At 39.1% G+C, this 11234-nt stretch overlaps 1 non-coding gene across 1 annotated transcript; it reads left to right on the top strand.

Moving 5' to 3' along the window:
• Positions 1 to 8519: 8519 nt before the first annotated feature.
• On the top strand, positions 8520 to 8626 carry LOC141593265 (small nucleolar RNA R71). Its single transcript, XR_012521365.1, has one exon. It is a non-coding gene; the product is annotated as a small nucleolar RNA R71 (small nucleolar RNA).
• Positions 8627 to 11234: the final 2608 nt, after the last annotated feature.

Raw genomic sequence — 11234 nt, 5'->3', positions numbered from 1 at the left:
TGCTAATCTAAGTAGTACAATGGGGTATTTATACTAAAGATTAGGTACATAAATTAGGGTTACTAAGGGCTTAAATGACTATTAAGTCCTTAAGAAAAGTTGAGGAAATGCTCCTCTCCAAGGAGATGAGCATCTCCGTTTTTTTAGTCTTGGCACGGGACGAGCGTCTTGAGGATAGGCACGGGTTCCCTGTAGTAAGATCCGAGCGGATTGTCAGGGGAGACGCTCGGATCATCTTGCTTCAGGATGAGCGTCTTCAGCACGGGACGCTCAGATTGTGGTGAAGGGGGACGCTTGGATCGTCTGTGATCCGCTCGGATCCCATGGCAGACAGCTTTTCTTCTTTTCTTTCTTCATAATCTGCGAGGATCAATCCGGGGATGCAAGGATCCTTTCGTCATTGCCCAATCTACTTCATTATCTACATAGGCCATCAAGTATTGTCTTTCCCTTGATACTTGGTCATTAGGTGCAATCAATTTAGCTCCATTTCGCCATGTAAATGCAAGGTTTGCACTCCTCTCCTACCAAGGGAACAAAACCTCAAAGAATATGAAAAATGGGAAACTAAAGATAGTAAATGACCCAATTATGCACTAAAAAGCATAGGAACAGATTCGGGGACTAAATGTGCTTAAATATGAGTCACATCAAACATCCCCAAATCGAACCTTTGCTCGTCCCGAGTAAAGAGGTGACAAAAACTAGGACCCTTATTCAAACTAACCTACTAATAAAGCCGATGTGAGATAATTAGCGGGTCTTACTCCGCCCCTTCAACTCACAACAAGACAACCATGAGGTAGGATGGCTTCTTGCAAGGCAAGGTGGGGCTTGCCAAAATGGCGACACATCCAAGCATGAAAGCACAGAAAAACAAGTAATGGATGCATCTACAAAAATGAATATCCACTTTCCTCATCTAAGTGGCGGAAATTATCTAAAAGGGAAGCAATCTAAGGTTACACATTCCTTCATAGATATGGTATCTTCAAACTACTAAGCCTAGAAGGATACCAATAAATCACCTCCAAGTTGTGTCAAGCTAGAGTACCTTTGTCCTCAATTGTTAAATGCCTTCGTCAAGAGTAGACTCCCTATGGTGTTAAAAACACTGGAGGATCGCGGAATTCCCCTTCTTGCCTAACCAAGAAGAAGGGTCGTCCCCTCTCTACCATGCACAAGAGTGGATTCGATGGATAAAGGGATCGATAGATTTTTGAGTTTCATGTGGGAGTTTGCTTTTGTTGTTGTTATTCCCCCCAATTTCTTTTGGTATTTGACATTTGAGAACATTTTCTTTGCCATTTCTTTTGATGTTTGGCATTACAATACTTGACAACTTCAACTTTTTCTTGCATTTTCTTTTGAACATTTTCAAAGTCATCCCATTTGTAGTGAGGGTGCTTATATTTGAAGCATAGGAGTTTTCATTTTGGTTACTCCTCTTTTCTTTTGATGCAATTGCAAACTTTTTCTTTTCTTTTCAATTCTTGAACTCAAATTTGAACAATTTTTGTGCCCATTCCCTTTTCTGATGACAAAATGTGGTAGAACATGGATGATGGTTGCATGGTTTCAAGGGGCACCTTTGAATAAACGGTAGCCAAGGAGTTATCACACCACAAGGTACTCTTGACTAGGCCTTAATTCATGGGTCAAAGGATACTAGCATGACACATCCTAGGGTATTTTACAAGTATTCTAACAAGCAAAGTCTTAAGAAGAAAAAATATCTACAAGGGCCTTATATACAGTTGTCAAGCTTCCCAAATAGATGCTTTCACAAAATTTTTCCTAAATGCAACTATATGCCATGATGCAACTATCATATATACAACCTAATGCATATACTTCTACCAACTAGTATACCAAATAATCTAAATGCAATCCTATAATCATATTGTTTATACCGCATCAATCAAAATAAAGCCACATAGTCATTAACATAAAGAGGAAAAAGGAGATTGGAAAGATCATACCATGCGGTCTTGAATATCCTCATGTCTCGGATGTGGCGTAGTCGATCAATGTGAAAAAGGATAAACAAACAAGCAAACAAACAAGTATATACAATATATACAATCCTAAACTATAAGGGAAATGAACATGTTTTATGATTTATGGAATAAAAAGACATGTTTTTGTATTTTTCAAATTTTTTGAATTTTTATCATTTTTGTTTTATAAAAGTCATGTTAGAATTTCCCATCCCCACACTAGTATGGGCATTGTCCTCAATGGCCAATACGATAGGAAATTATGCAAACTATATGAAAATGCATGATTTCTATACTAAATGCAAACTATATGATATATATATATACAAAAGTGAATGCAAACTAAGCTATGCTATATGATGCATGAAGTTTTATTTGGTTGGAGAGCATAATTTAAAGTAACTCCCAATGCTTATACTTGAACTTTCCTAAACCAAGTGAGAGTGAGGGAGTTCATGCATAAAAATGCTATGCATGCAACTAAATTTGTCATTTTGGATTTTTTATGGTGGGAACAATAAAAGACACCTCAATGAGACTAAGGTGGGAGTCCTCTAGGTGTTTCTAGGACTCAAACACATGATCAGGAATAAAAATATATGAAAATAAGAGAAATGAACAAAGCTAAAGGAGGTGTAGGAAACTCACAATGCATTGTGGCATCCTCCAAAAAAGCTTGCTAATCCTCAATTGTCGCGCATGGCGACATCACTTCCATCGTCATCATCATCATCAACTTCCTCACTATCATCATCTTCATCTACCTCCATAGATCCGGAGGCTTCACCATCATCTTCACTACTTGAGCTTTCTTCTTCTTCCTCACTTCCCTCTTCTTCTTCACCTTCTTCTTCTTCACCATTCTCAACAACAATCTCCTCATCATCCATGCTAGCATCCCTAGGAGCATTAGGAAAGAGCACTTCCCTATCCGCCCAACTAGGCAAAGGACATGATGGGTCAATGAGTCCTTACCTAGCTAGGTGTAAGAGATGCGGATATTGAGCTCTATATGCATTGACTCGGTCTTCATAGGCTTGTTTGTGCATGTGTTTTACCAAAAGAGTCAAGTAATCGTTACCCACCTCGACATTTTCGGGTTGGAATTCTTGGTAGGTAAACAGGTAGGGTGGAGTGACAATAGAGGAGGATGAGGATTCGACAATGTCCTCCCTTTGTTGTTGTATAATCAATTCGGCTTCCTCGGAGAGTGGAAGAAGATAGTTTGTCCTACGGACATTGACTCGGCATATTTTGCTTGGTAAAATGAAGGATTTGGCATCTTTTATAAGCCACTCAAATTTGTTGTCAAGATTGTCGTTCTTGACCCAATGGAATTTGTGAACCATAGTGGCTAGATCAATGAGGCGGCCTCCCTTAACTGGCTTATAAGTGTTATCTTTGTTGAAATTTCGGTTGAAATGCTTTGCCAACCATGTTACCAATCCTCCATTTACTATAAGGGCCGCACTTTCCTTGCCATGGTCGATATTAAGCCACCTTTCGATTAAAAGTTGAAGAATATTGTATCTCGTGGTGAACTTCTTATCGACATTCAAGGTTGACTCGAGATAGATGAAATCAAGTTCGGTAAAATGATTAGTCTCCTTCCTAGCAATTAAAGTGTTCCCAACAACCTTGTGCTATACCCTTATACCCGGATGGTAGATATAAAGGGCACGACAATCATGGGAAGACGTAAACTTTCTTCCGGTAATAGCCTTCCATAAAGGAGCGGGATCATATTTTGTTGGAGGTTTCTTCACATAGGTCGAGTCATTACTAAGACCAAAAATTTTACCAAACGCACCAAAGCCCATCTTTCTATCCACATTCTCAAGGCGGAATTCAATGTTTGTTCGAGTCTCCACCTTTGTAACTTTCAATGAACTTAGAAATTCCAAGGTGAGGGAGGGGTAGGTCAATACTTGCATATCAAACAATGTAAGCAATCCCATAAACTCCAAGAAGTTCTTGGTCCTTTCAAGGACACCCAATTTATTCAAGGCATCTTGGCAAATAAACTTGGTGGGTAAAATCGACTTCTTAGTAAGAGATACAAATTTTTTCCTATGAGAATCGGATGTGAAAGTTACCTCCGGATATTTTTCTAGTTGCTCAATAACCGGGATAGAAGTAGTAGCTTCCACCATAGAAATAGGAGTTTCTTGAGTTTCCTCTCTTGCTTGATGTATCACCAAAGCCTTAGAAGCTTGAAGTGCTTGTTGCCTTTTGGAAAGGTTGTTTTGTGGGTGCCTTGCTCCCACCTTTGGTCCTAGCCATTGTTCTTCTCCTTTGTATGTATCAACAACCAAAGATTTGCTTAAATTCTTCTAGTATCCTCAAGCTTCAATAAAACCCAAATTGATTTAGGATTTTTGAATTTTGCCCTTAATCCTAGAAAATCGATCCAATTTTTGAGGCAGAGGAGTGATTTGTTTGAGTTTTGAGGAAGTTTGGAATTGATTTGGGTGAATTTGGTTGAGGAAATTGATTTTTATGGATGGAGGAATTGAGGGTTTTAAGGGTTTTGAATGTGTGTTTATGTTTTGAATGAAGGAAATGAAATGGGAAAAGGGGATTTAAATTCCGTGTTTTTGAATTTTAGCAGGGGGAGACGAGCGTCTTCTGGCTGGGACGCTCGGATTGTAGTTCAGTCAGTTTTAAGAAATGAAACCCATGCTGAGACGAGCCTCTTCAGGAGGAGACGAGTAGGTTGCTGCCTGGAGACGAGCGAATTCTTTTGAGGATGCTCGGATTCCAGGTAAGAGTGAAATCCCAAATTTTGGTGTAACCAGGACGAGCGAATTCTCTCTGAGACTAGCGTCTTTTGGTTGAGACGAGCGGATTCTTGAGGAGACGCTCGGATTCTCACCCAGTGCATATTCTTCCATTCCAGCTCTGCCAAGACGAGCATATTCTAGTCAAGACGCTCGGATTTTCACCCAAGACGAGCGAGTTCTTCTTGAGATGCTCGGATTGCTCCTGTACCTCACGGATTCAGTTCCACCCGTGGGTACTTTCATAACCCAAGTCATTCCGTCTTCGTTACTTTGGTCTTCATTGTGCGGGCACTACGAAGGCTTGGACAGGCTAGGCAATTGCTATCCCCACACTAAGTCAAAACACTACACATCAAGAAACATTTAAGTCCCTCCCTCACTTTCTCTCAAAATAATAATCTTGATCAAAGTAAAATGGTAAATCCAAAAATTGACAAAAATACAATAAGTAAAATGCAAGTTAAGGGGTTAGAATATTTACAAATGGTGGTTTAGGGAGGACTCCACCAAACTCTCATTCATGTATGAGATGTCAAGGGGGCATAGCCAAGGTGTTGTTGATATTGGTCAACACCTTGAAGAAGTAGTCGAAGGCTTGTTCATTGTCATTATAAAGATCTTCAATAGACCTTTCCACATGCTGTTCTTCATTGTGGTGACTTGAGTGGAAATGGTCACCAAAGCCTTGATCCACGGTCATAGCATTGCCAATATAAGGATTGACTAACCCTTCGAATTCATCATCCCATAGACCACATACTTCATTAGCTTGCTTCCCAATAGTATCATGAGTTGATGAGAACAACTCCTCTTCCTTCTTGTCATTATGGCCAATGAGGCCTTCTTATTCTCTTGTCATGAGTGGTGGTGAGCTATTCAAGCTCTCATTCTTGTTGAAACTTTCTTGCTCTTTGGATGGAGCCTCTTGGAGATTACCCACTTTCTTCTCCCATATGGGTGGTGATTCTTTACCCATAGCTTGTCCTTTGCATTGAGATGCCAACTTCTTCCTATCACTTTCTCGGCTATAATGATCGATCATGAAACATGGCTCATGTAAGCGGGAAGCTCTCATTGTCTTGTCAAGGTTAAAAGTGATTGTTTTATCTCCCACTTTAAGTGTGAGCTCTCCATGTTTCACATCAATCACCACTCCCGCGGTGTGTAAGAATGGTCTTCCTAAAATGATAGGAATGTTGGAGTCTTCCTCCATGTCAACAATAACAAAGTCCACCGGGATGAAGAACTTGCCAATTCTTACCGGCACATCCTCCCATACCCCTAAACGTGTCTTTATTGATCGATCCACCATTTGAAGTGTGATATTAGTGCACTTGAGTTCTCCCGTTCCTAGCCTTTTGCACACCGAGTATGGCATGACACTCACACTTGCCCCAAGGTCACATAAAGCTTTGTTGATTGTAGTGTCGCCAATAGTGCATGGAATAGAGAAATTTTCCGGATCCTTAAGTTTTGGAGGTGAACTTCCTTGTAGGATGGCACTACTCACTTTAGTAAACGCAATAGTCTCTAGCTTTCGGATGGATTTCTTCTTTGTAAGAATGTCTTTCATGTATTTCGCATAGGCCGGAACATGGTTAATCAATTCGGTGAATGGGATTGAGACTTCCAAGTTCTTCACAGTCTCCATGAACTTGCCAAGTTGTTCATCAAACTTAGGCTTAGCTTGACGACTTGGAAATGGAAGTCTAATCACAATAGGCTCTTTCTCCTTAGCCTTCTCTTCATTCTTCTTCTTTGAAACTTCTTGAATGGTGGCGGGTCCTTCTTCTTTCTTAGAGTTTTTAACTCTTTCATTGTCACTAGCATTTACAACATCTTCATCAATGGGCCTCTTCGGCCCTTCATACCTAGTACCACACCTCAAATGGATGGCACTCACCGATTCATGTCTTGGGGGATTATCTTGAGGTGGTAATTGCCCCTTTTGTCTTTGAGAACTAGAAGATGCTAATTGAGACATTTGGGTTTCAAACTGTGGGGTAATATCCGTATAAAACCCATAATTTGAAGGATTATAACGCAAATTTTATATGTAATTTATAGTCATAAAACGAAAAACATAATGAAACGATAAAGATCAAGGAATAACCTTCGGTCCTAGTGCAATAAGGCAATGAGAGATCAAAGTAGACCTCCTCCTAAATGATGCACCCAAGATTGTCCGAGAAATGCCCTTGTGCTAGAATGAATCCTCTAATTGCCTTGCAATATCGAGAGGATTGTTTTGTGAGTTTTGGTTGGATGAGAGATCCGAATTTTTGAGAGGCACTTTCTCAAAAACCCTAGAATTTTTACAAATGAAATGATTAGGTTAGAAGGGAGGAGAAACTCTCCCTTTTGTTCCCTCTCATTCGGCAAAACCGAAACCCACAAGGGGAAGTGGGCTTCCACTTCCTCTTGGTTTTAACTCGTGGTCCGGTTCGTTAAATTCTAAATGTATATGACGCGGTTTCATTATAAACTGTCATCGGTTATCGGATATTAAAGCATCAACTAATAATACGGATTAGTTGAATTATTAATACATGTCCGACAAAGACAATATTGTATAATTATATTCAATATACATTTAATTAAATATAAAACGCTTATATTCAATTTACGAATTAACTGCTTAATTCGTCTTAGCCATTATTATTTAATCCGTATTAAATAAAATATCTCAACATCACATTTTGACTAATTATTAGTCAAATAACTCAGACTAACTGGTTAGTCAAATTTGGCATCTATATGACTGTATTTTCATACCGTCACATCTCTCAAACGTATCCTATAGGTGTGACTTTTAGGGACCAGTTGATCACCGCCATCTGTATGACAATAACGTCAAACTTATCTAGCAAGCCAACCATTATTGATAAACGTGGACCAACTGATAATAATACCAAAAGTATGCCCTTTGATCCTTTTAGAGATTTATAAGTCCTTGCACTAACTGTTAAGGACACCAGCCCCAACACAAACATCTTTGTGTGAGCTAGTATGTTGTTGATGGTGATGTCTTTTGCTTGGCTATCCTTTTGCATTTGAGTGAAAAATTCTTGTTGGTTCTTTTGCATTTGGAGGACCGCTTTTTGAAAAGCAAAACCTTGGGCATTGGATTGATTGTATGGAGGTTGATTTTGATAACTTTGGTTTTTATTGTAAAAGGGTCTTTGAGCTTGGTTTCTCATTGGAGGTGGGGTGTATGCTTGAGGGTTTTGAACATTTTCACTTTTGTATGAAAGATTGGGGTGGAATTTGGTGTTCTCATTGTAATAGTTGGAATAAGGGGTGCCACTTTTGTATGCTCGGAAAGCATTCACTTATTCTCCTACATTCACTTTGGTCATGTCCCAAAGTTCCACAATTCTTACATACTACACTTGGAATTGATGATGATGCCATCATGGCATTAACATGTTTCTTGGGTGATTTGGAGGCCTCTTCAAGTTTAGCCATGGCCTTCTCAAACTTCAAATTAATGGTATCAATGTGGGTGCTTAGTTGAGCACCTAATTGAGTAATGAAGTCTACCTCATGCTTTCCTCTTCTAGTAGCCTTCCGAGGTCTACTATATTGCGAGTTATGGACCGCCATTTCCTCAATTTTGTTCCATGTTTGATTGTCATCAACTTCGGTGAACATACCATTGGATTCCATGTTGAGAATGTTTCGGGAGTCTTCATATAGACCATTCCAAAATTGTTGTACAAGGAACCACTCGCTAAGTCCATGGTATGGACAAGATCGACAAATGCCCTTGAATCTCTCCCATGGTTCATACAAAGATTCCTCATCCCTTTGTTTGAACCCGGTGATTTGGGCTCTCAACCTATCAGTCTTCTCCGGAGGATAGAATTTCTTGTAGAAAGCAAGTGCCAATTTCTTCCATAAATCAATACCAAGAGTAGCCTTGTCTAGGATCTTCAACCATTGTTTTGCGGTACCAATTAAAGAAAAAGGAAATAAGACCCATCGAATTTGGTCTTGAGTAACTCCGGTTTGAGAAATCGCATCACAATAGTCACAAAAAGTCTCCATATGAGAATGAGGGTCTTCACTAGGCATCCCTCCAAATTGACTTCCCTCAACTAATTGTATGAATGCGGATTTGGCAATGAAATTACCGGTTAAATGTTGTGGTGTAGGAGTACCATTTGGTAGGTTCTCCTCGGTTGGTACGGAATGTGATGAGAATTTAGGCATTGTGGGTTGATTTTGTGGTGGGTTTTGTATTGGGTTGTCCTCTCCTTCTCTTGCAAAAGGGTTGGTAAACTCAATGTTATTTGTTTGAGTGTCCACAATCTCACTAATACCTACAACTCTTGAAGTATTTCTAGCAAGTCTTCTATTGTTGGTCAAGGTCCTTTCAATTTCAAGATCAATGGGTAACAAGTTACCTTGTGATCTCCTAGACATGCAAAATATCAAACAATTTGAAAAAAATTAGAACAACTTTGAGGAGTTTGATTTCCCCAAGGTAAAGAAAGACACAACTAAAAACAATTAAAGAAAATCAAATCAAGTTAACACCATCCCCGACAACGGCGCCATTTTTGGTGTGGCTAAAACTTCGTCGTCAAAAGCTACCAACCAAAACAATATTTATAACTTTATAAAATACTCTTAGTAAAGAGGCAAGTAAAGGTCGGATCCCAAGGGACGGGTATTGATGTAGGATTTTCAATTGCAGATGGTCGTGTCTTAGGGTGTCACAATTTAGTGTTGAGATAGGAGATCAATTAAAACAAAGCAAGGTAGATAAAATGAAGGTGTAAAAAATTGATTAAGAACACTAGGGTATCATGGGTTCATAGGGGGATACATGAGATTTGATCATACGAACATATTCTCAAGTTAAAAGCAAGCAATTATTGTTGTGATGGGATCGAGTTAGTGTATATCTTACAATCCCTAAGAAGGTTTGGGTACCGGAGCCAAATCGATTAGATTGTACAACACCTACAAGTCAACTTAATCCTTCCTATTCAACATTATTCATGGTCTAATGAGGCTCGAGTTGGTTTATGTCTTACAAGCCTCATTGAAAAGATAAGTGATGGGTAAAAAATGCAAGGATTCATAGGCTCGCATTTCATCAAACATAACTTGTGCATAAGTTGAAATCACAACAAGCAAGCAAATAAATTATGTGAACATATTAGATTAAGCATGAATCATTCCCCATGTTGGTCTCCCCTAATTACCCATTAACCCTAGCTAAGGAAACTAGTCACTCATAATTAAGTTTAACATGCTAACAAGGTTGTCAATCACATTAAAAAGGCAAAACATGATGAATGAATGAAAATGATTAACAATAATTAAAGCAAGGATTAAGAGAATTATACCTATGGAGATTCCAAAATAATAATGCAAAAAATAATAGAAGTACTTGATGATTGATGAAAGGTTGTCAATCTCCCAATAAACCAAAATGATCTTCTAATTACCCAAAATAAATGATGAACAATAGAGAAATTAAGGAAAGATTAAGTATTGAGATTTGCATTAAGACTAGATTAGAAGATGATTACAAGATTAAGAAATGATTAGAACTTGATTAAGGAAGTATTAAGAGAGCATGCTAATCTAAGTAGTACAATGGGGTATTTATACTAAAGATTAGGTACATAAATTAGGGTTACTAAAGGCCTAAATGACTATTAAGTCCTTAAGAAAAGTTGAGGAAATGCTCCTCTCCAAGGAGATGAGCATCTCCGTTTTTCTAGTCTTGACACAGGACGAGCGTCTTGAGGATAGGCACGGGTTCTCTGTACTAAGATCCGAGCGGATTGTCAGGAGACACGTTCAGATCATCTTACTTTAGGATGAGCGTCTTCAGCATGGGATGCTCGGATTGTGGTGAAGGGAGACGCTCGGATCGTCTGTGATCCGCTCGGATGCCATGGCAGGCAGCTTTTCTTTTTTTCTTCTTTCATAATCTGCGAGGATCAATCCGGGGATGCAAGGATCCTTTCGTCATTGCCCAATCTACTTCATTATCTACACATGCCATCTAGTATTGTCTTCCCCTTGATGCTTGGTCATTAGGTGCGATCAATTTAGCTCCATTTCGCCATGTAAATGCAAGGTTTGCACTCCTCTCCTACCAAGGGAACAAAACCTCAAAGAATATGCAAAATGGGAAACTAAAGATAGTAAATGACCCAATTATGCACTAAAAAGCATAGGAAGGAGGTAGATTCGGAGACTAAATGTGCTCAAATATGAGTCACATCAAGTGTTAACTACATTCATTTGTTGTTCGCCTAGCCTAGGGTTAAATGAAATACAACTCGTCTATGACTATATCATCCATCTAGTGGCTATGTACTCGACTCCAAAGTCCGTAGCGGGACCCGAATCCCGATCATGTCAACAATCAGAAATATCATATGGATTAACACAGGTCACCCCGGAAATAGGTGACAATTACTGA

The sequence above is a fragment of the Silene latifolia genome, chromosome 7, assembly GCF_048544455.1.
Source record: "Silene latifolia isolate original U9 population chromosome 7, ASM4854445v1, whole genome shotgun sequence".
Classification (NCBI taxonomy): domain Eukaryota; kingdom Viridiplantae; phylum Streptophyta; class Magnoliopsida; order Caryophyllales; family Caryophyllaceae; genus Silene; species Silene latifolia.
The sequence above is the reverse complement of the archived record's forward strand: the minus strand, read 5'-3'. Positions and strand labels throughout refer to the sequence as shown.